We start from the raw sequence: 7,795 nt of genomic DNA on the forward strand, positions 1-7,795 counted from the left end.
AAAGGGAGAAGCACTGAAAGCTGTGACCCACAGCAGAGGGTCTTCCCGCCCACCCAACCACGGAGACCCTGCGGGCCACCCACAGCCCCCCAGAGCACTGCCAAGTGTGCCCGCCTTCCTCCTGAATCACCTGAACTGTAAGCACCACGAGGGCTGGGGCTCCCCCACCCGCTGCCCGGAAGCGTCTGAGTCTGTCCCCGCGATCCTCGACTGGGGGTAAAACCTGCCCCACGGCGCTCTCGGGAGAACACGCAGCACGGGCTGTGGACGGGGACGGCCCTCGAAAAACACAGTGCCCTTTCTCTGAGGTTTCAGACACAGTGTTCCTGACATTTACACAAAACTCCTATAAAAAGTCGCACGACTGCGGTGTATTACTCGGCCAGAAAAAGGAATGAAGTTCTCGCACCTGCTACGACGTGGATGAACCCTGAGGACATTACGCTGCGTGACATGAGCCAGACACCGAAGGATGAACAGTGTGTGATCCACTCCTATGGGGCAAATCCAGAGAGACACGGAAGACTGGAGTCACCAGGGGCTGGCGGAGGGGGAGTTGTTGTTTCATGGGTCCAGAGTTTGTGTCTGGGACGATGAAAAAGCTTGTAATATAGACTGTGGTGCTGACTGCAGTGCCAGCCTTCATGTATTTAATGCCTCTGAACTGCACACTTAGGAATGGCCACGATGACGAGCATTATGCAAAGTCATCTAACTGTTCACATCCAGCTAGTGTTTGATCGCGTTCCCTCACTAAACACAGCTACACAAGGAAAGGCCGGACCTCAGAACTGGGTGCTGGCAGTGGACAAACTCTCCTCGCAGGAGGTCTGAACCTCCTGCCCCTCCGCACTCCACCCGGACACTGAAACACACAACGGGGAGGGGCTTCCCAGAGCCATGCGCCTGCAAATCCTGGGGGTTTAAGTGCCCATGTGTCCCACAAACATTCCAATTATAAAGCCAAGCAGCGCGGGAGAGACTAGACATTTCTGTGTCGACATCTGTGTTTCTACCCAAGCTAAGAAATACCAGGTGGAGGTACCCCCAAACAGAATCTGGATCAGACGTCCTGGTTTCTTTTCTTTTTTCCCCCTCAACATTTCATTATGAAAATTTTCAAACATACTGGAAAGCTGGAAGAGTTATTCAGTGATACGTCCTAAAGCCGCGCCTGGGAAAGCTCCTGTGTGCAGGGGCGGGCGGGACCCACGCGGGACCCACCCCCTTCTCATCGCCTTCCCACCTCGGTCTCCCGGGCATACCTGGCTCCCTAGGTGAGGACGTAGGACACCTACAGGCAAACTGGTCCTGCCTGAATAATGTGGTAAGGAGGAAACTCTCCTTCAGTTACACAGAGAATGAAAGTATTTTCTCAGCTTGTGACCTTGTATTTTAGACGTTAGTTTGACGACAGTTGACTTCATGGTGAAATTATGAACTTCTGAGAGCATTTTTCATGAGAATACTCATCAGTCAAATTAAGACTGCAGCTGGAAATGAGCTACTCTGACACTCTACTGTATCATTTTAATAAGCTCTCTCATCAAGAATTTTACAAATACAACCCTAAAGCCTCATGGATGGGTCTTTAAAAAATCGGGGTAGTGGAATTCCCTGGTGCTCCAGTGGTTAGAACTCTGTGCTTTCACTACTGGGGCCCAGGTTCGATCCCTGGTTGGGGAACTAAGATCCCATAGGCCACGGTGCAGCCAAAAAAAAAAAGAAAAGAAAAAAAAAAACAGGAGTAGCAAGCAAAGTAATCTAATTTTAGAAATTTCTTAGGTATCATCAATTGATTTAAATATACTTTAAAAGAAACTACAGGGCTTCCCTGGTGGAGCAGTGGTTAAGAATCCACTTGCCAATGCAGGGGACACGGGTTCGAGCCCTGGTCCAGGAAGATACCACATGCCGCGGAGCCACAACTACTGAGCCTACGCTCTAGAGACCACGAGCCACAACTACTGAAGCCCGCATGCCTAGAGCCCGTGCTCTGCAACAAGAGAAGCCACCACAGTGAGAAGCTCACGCACCGCAACGAAGGGTAGCCCCCGCTCACCACAACTAGAGAAAAGCCCGTGCACAGCAACCAAGACCCAAAGCAGCCAATAAATAAATAAATAAAATAGTAAAATAAACTACAAGACACTGGAATGTTAAAACTGCAGTACTCTTGGTGTGCAAAGAAAGCCCCTGTATTATCTCCTAACAATGAAGTGTTATTCTCTCATGCCTCTTAAAAAAACAACAACAACAAAAACTGCAATACAACTCACAAGACAAAAACAACTCATTTTCAAATCTGGAGCTGTGATAACTACTAAATCCTATTCCTAGTATAGGTGGCTCCTGTAAAAACTTAATATGAGAGCAATATTTTAATCATCCCTTAATTTAGCCCTACCAAACCCAGTTCTAGTTCTTAAACCAATCCTGGAAAATGCTATCAGATGTTGAAGAATTTTTATTCTAATTTCTCCCAGTACTTCACAACCCACACTGGCTGCCAAACACACACTCAGCCCCGACCAACGAAGGAACCAACCAAACCCACGGACTGCAGGACCCGCACTAAGGACACATACTGGCATTTTTTACACAGTATTTCTTGGACCTAAAATTCCAGTTATTATTTAAATCATATCCTTACTATAACTAACTAGCAAAGCTGAAATAAACCAGGCAGCCGGGCCAGGCCTGCAGCCAGATGCTGAATGTCAGAACCAAACACCACTGTGCTGCCCAGGGCTGCCCCAGCCAGGAAACCCTCACAGGGGATACCCCTCACCAGGAGGGTCCCTGAGGACGTCTCTCCAACCAAGAGCGCAGTCACAAGGTTTCAGTGGGTACAGAGGTCTCCACTCGTGCCAAAGGCTGTACCGGACATTGTGTGGATTCACTCAGGTAAAACTGGGCCTCACCTCCAAATAAGTTTACGATCCAGGGAAAACAAACTACCACATGCCCTGTTTGCTTTGTACATGATATCTGTATGATATATATATATATATATGTGTGTGTGTGTATACAGATATACACATACATACACTTAGAGGCACACATTATGAATAACAGCATAAAGAAATGGAGCCAGAGAAGTCTGTACTCAAGATGACCACGTGGAACGACCAGGCTGTAGATAAATCTGTCACCTGTTCTCTGTAGCAATCATAACAGCAAGCAACCCAACAGGATGGGTTCCCTTATATTCCATTCCACACCCCGGCAGGGGCTTTCACTCTTTGAGGAGCCTCACCTCCTCTGAAACCCTCTCCCCTTCAAGTTTCGGAAACTCCGCGGCCAGGGATTGGACCACCCATGCCACTGGAGAGTCACTGCTGTGGACAGAGGTGATACATGACCATCCAAGGAATCCCAGTGCACAGGCCTATTTGGAGAAAACCTCCCAGAGAAAGGGTCGCTTCACCAAAGTTGGAAAGGCACAAGGGCTATGATTTGATGGAGGAAGCGTGAAGCTATTCTTGGAGTCCGGAACTTCCTGTGAAAAGGCTCAAACGTAGAAAAGATGAACAGGCAGATAATGTCGGGGAGCAAGGCAGGTGCATCTGGGTACCTTTAATGAAAACACAGGAGTGACACTCCTGAGACAGGATGGAGTTAATTAATTAGTAAGGAACGAGCTGGTCCCTAGCACTTCTGCTCAAGACCACGGCCTGGAGACAGGGAGGTCAGTACTCCAAAGAGAAGCCCACTCCATTCAAAAGCCAGCTTACATCCTCGAAAAGATTCTCACCGCGCTAACGAATTTAGAGACTACAGGATCTGCTCTATGCCACAGCATAGGAACAGGTAACAGTAAACACAAACCACTGCTACACAATATGAGAGTTTTCCCTTGTCCTCCAGAAAATTTCCTATGAATGTCAAATATTGGCATATGAACAGAAAGTATTTAATTAACTTAAACAACCACTTGTCACTGTTAGGTTGACGTGGTCGAGTGGCAAGCGAAATAAAGCTTTCGTAGAGTGACCGGCAAACATTAAACAACGTCCAGTTTCCAGTCTAATTTTAGCACCGTAACTACTATCCTTACTTCCAGCATTACCTTGTTCTAATCATACTTTCAAAATGAAACTGTAAATCAAACAGCATTAGGCTCAAAAGTACTAACACTAACACTTAGTGACATGAGTGGCCAAACAGGGCTACCTCCGGGCTCTGGGAGCTGTGACAGGTGCTCTCTGTAATAAAGCCCACTCCCCGCCCCACACAGAGCGTCAGCCACCAGCACACAGTGGGGATGGTGACCCCTGGACCCGGGACACCCAGTTCTGTCCATAGGGATTACTGAGCAATAGGCTTTTTTTAAAAAAAGGAAGGAGATTCAGGGAATTTTTCATGCTGGAAGTCGAAAATGTTCTAGAAATGTTCAAGCCCAAGCTCTTCGTTCTGTTGATCAGAATATTTTGCTCCTTTTTAGAGCAGATTTACAGTCAAAACAAAGTAGATGCAGTGAATTTATCTTCTGTATTTCTTCAAACCTTTTATTTTTTTAAAGTCAGTAAGGAACATTATTTAGAAGTTTCACATTATTATAACCATGAAATAAAACATAAAAGCAGCTTTTCAAAACCTGTGTTAGTCTGGTTTTTCCAATACAAATCAGAACACCCCCACAAAGTTCCCCCAAATGTTTCCTGGGTGTTTACGGCGAATTTGTCAGCTTCAACACCCCTCCTCACGTCCAACCCACACATGCAGTGGGATTTAGGAGCCCGGGGTTGGCTACTTACAGCACATCATTTAAAATAACAAGGCATCTTATTGTGAAAACATTCCCCTCCCACCAAAGGAAAGTCCCTCCCCCAACCCTGCGATTTGCTAAAGAAAGAAAGAAATATGTACAGCTCCCATTTACACCTAAGTCAAAACGATTTCAAATTAGATGAAGAGGCTAGAAGAATCTTTTCCGGTTCAAAAATTCCGAGATTTTCATAATTCACCTTAATAATTTTTTATGACAGCTTCTGCCCAGATTATCATTTTAAATTGCTTGACATTTTGAGATTCATTAAGTGTTCAGCAATTTTAATTTCAAAGGAATGCTGGCATATTCTTTAAACAGTGCTATATATACCTGGATAATGAGACCAAATTTTATGACAGGCTGAATAACACAGTGTCTTGTTAATTATAATTTAAAACAGACTTTCTTAAACAGTCTGTGCATTCTTATTTTGAAGATTTTTCTGTTACTCTCTTATTAATACATTTGCTAAAGAAAAAACTTTTAAAAGATACAAAGTAGCTTAGTCTCCTGATTGAGCGCTCAAAAATGGTGATCCATCACGCAGGGATTTTACTTAAGATTCAACTACAACTATGAATCAAGCTCTCTTGAGCACAATTTCCCTAATAATGGGCCAGAAGTTACTTTCTCCATTACTAAGGGAAGGCCTGTCAACCCCTAGGTTAAAATTCAAACTGAACACCTGTGCGAACATCACACATTTTGTGACTTTCCATTCAAGTTTCTTAGTAAAATGGGGGCAAACTTTCCCCTACAATTGCACGTATCTGCTGAACACTTTGGGAAGAGAGCTGTCTGGCCACTGCATTTCTACCTGCCAAGCGCTGGGTCTCACACAGTCCCGGGCTAGTGAGTTCTGAAGTCTGGACTCCTGTCCAGGGAGACCCCCTCCCCTGCCCCCCACGTACGTGTAATCTGTCCACACGACGAACCCCGCACACAGCGCGCACCGTCCGGGTCCCACCGAGGCCTGCGGGCGGGGCACGTGTGTCTCCCCGGCCCCACCTGCCTCCGCCGGGTCGCCAGGCGCCGCGAACTGGGTCGGAACCCGCGTCCGGAGCCCGGCGGGCGCCGAGCTCAGGGGAGCGCCGCGGGAGGCCGGACTCCGGACGGGGGTCGGGGTGGGGGTGGGGGAGGGTGGGGGTGGGGGAAGGTGGGGGAGGGGAAGACCCGGGGGCGCGGCCCGGGGGGAGGGGCGGCCCGCGAGGGGGAGGGCGGTGCGGCCTCCGTCCGGGGACGACCTGCCCGCGAGGGGCCGAGGGCCGAGGTGGCCCGACGGCGCGGACCCCCCTCCGTCCGAGCGCGCGGCCCCGCCCGCCGCCGCGTCCCGAGTCCCGATCCGGGCCCCGCCGCCCCGCTCACCTCGCGCCGTCTACGCCGTCCGCGGCCGCCTGGCCCGCGGCTCCGGGGCCTCGCGGGGGACGCCGAGCCCTGGGGCGGCCGGCGGGCGGGGACGCGGGGCGCCGGGCGGACGGGCGGGCGGGCGGCCCCATCTTCCGGCGCTCGCGCCGCGGCCCAGCGCGCAGCCCGAGCGGGACATTCGCTACATTGTTGGCATTCCTGGGGCGTCACGTGACCGCCGCGTCAGCGCCGCCCCCGCCCGCGCCCGCCGGCCGCCCAGGGGGCGCGGGGCCCGGCCGCCGTCCGGCCGCCCGTCCGTGCGGGGCCCGCGGCCTCAGCCGCCGTCCCCCCCGCGGCGCTGCCGTCCCGCGTCCTCCCGCGCGGACGGGCTCCGGACTGTCTGCCAGGGGACAGCCCGGGGTCCCCGCGCGCCGATGGCCCGGCCATCGCTGAGCGCCGGGATCCGGCTCACCTGCGCCCCGCCCCCCGCGAGGCTCACCTGGACGCGCGGCGCGGCGCCGCCTCCGCCCTCACCTGCGCCCCGGGCACTCGCACCCGGACAGGCCTCCCTGCCCCCCGCCCCCCCCGGGGCTGGCCCCCTCCTCCCTTTGTGTGCAGGTAAAGGTCCTGCCCTTGCTCTGTCTTCAACGACAGAAACATAGGTAAATGAAAGAAGTATATCGTAAATAAAAGGAATTTAATGAACTTTACAATTTATGTGCGAGACACCTAATCAAATTTTGGGATTACAATGACCATTATAGAATTGTTTGCAATCGTGAAAAATCAGGAAGAACCTAAAAGTCCAGCAGTAGGGAGCTGTGGGAAAATAAAATATGTAAAATAGCTAAGTGAATGAACTAGCTGCACTTTTCAAAGGGTATGTAGATAGACTTCAAAAATCATTGTAGAGTGGAGAAAAGGGAGTTGCAAAACTATATGTACACTATGATACCATGTTGATAAGTAAAACCCCACAGAACCTATGCTAATCACGTTCTTTATACAAATAGAGTCACGGACTGAAAATGTACACACCAGACTCATGACAGATGTGGCCGGTGTAGAAAGGAGTGCAGAAATTAGACTCAGGAGAGGAACGTAAGGACATCGACTTTCTCTCCAGTGCTTTATTTCTTTATTTGAAACAAATTGTCCAAATCTTAAAATTTGTTGATTCTGATTAGATTCAATAATGTGTACTGTGTTATTCTTTGTGCCTTTTAAAAAAATATCTTAAACATTTCTATCTATCTATCTATCTATATAAAACAAATTGGAAATAGGTAATTTTCCAAACAGAGGCTTACCTGAGGAAACTGATACACCATATAGAAGAACATTGCGTTTATTGACATGCAGTCAATCATGTCTTCGGGTTTTTTGTTTTTTAAATTTTCTTGAGGACCTGCCATGAACCATGGATTAAACCAAGCACCATTGGTACTACAGTGAGCAAAACTACACGATTTACCCACTGGTGGAGCTTACACTCTTGTTGATGCGTTCAAAACACATAGCGATAGGACTTCCCTGGTGGCACAGTGGTTAAGAATCTGCCTGCCAGTGCAGGGGACACAGGTTCGAGCCCTGGTCCAGGAGGATCCCACATGCCGCGGAGCAACGAAGCCCGTGCACCACAACTACTGAGCCTGCTCTCTAGAGCCCGTGTGCCAC

General features: G+C 49.7%; 1 protein-coding gene across 3 annotated transcripts in view; it reads right to left on the bottom strand.

Moving 5' to 3' along the window:
• Positions 1–6,237, bottom strand: part of LATS2 (large tumor suppressor kinase 2) — a 48,893-nt gene extending 42,656 nt beyond the window's left edge. For 2 of the 3 annotated variants that reach the window (XM_060080314.1, XM_060080312.1), the window contains exon 1: positions 6,140–6,237. The gene's annotated coding sequence lies outside the window, so the exon portion shown is untranslated. Of the gene's footprint in view, positions 1–5,685; positions 5,920–6,139 lie in introns of those variants that run through there. The other variant, XM_060080313.1, reaches the window with a different exon arrangement.
• Positions 6,238–7,795: the final 1,558 nt, after the last annotated feature.

Source organism: Mesoplodon densirostris, chromosome 17 (assembly GCF_025265405.1).
Source record: "Mesoplodon densirostris isolate mMesDen1 chromosome 17, mMesDen1 primary haplotype, whole genome shotgun sequence".
Taxonomy (NCBI): domain Eukaryota; kingdom Metazoa; phylum Chordata; class Mammalia; order Artiodactyla; family Ziphiidae; genus Mesoplodon; species Mesoplodon densirostris.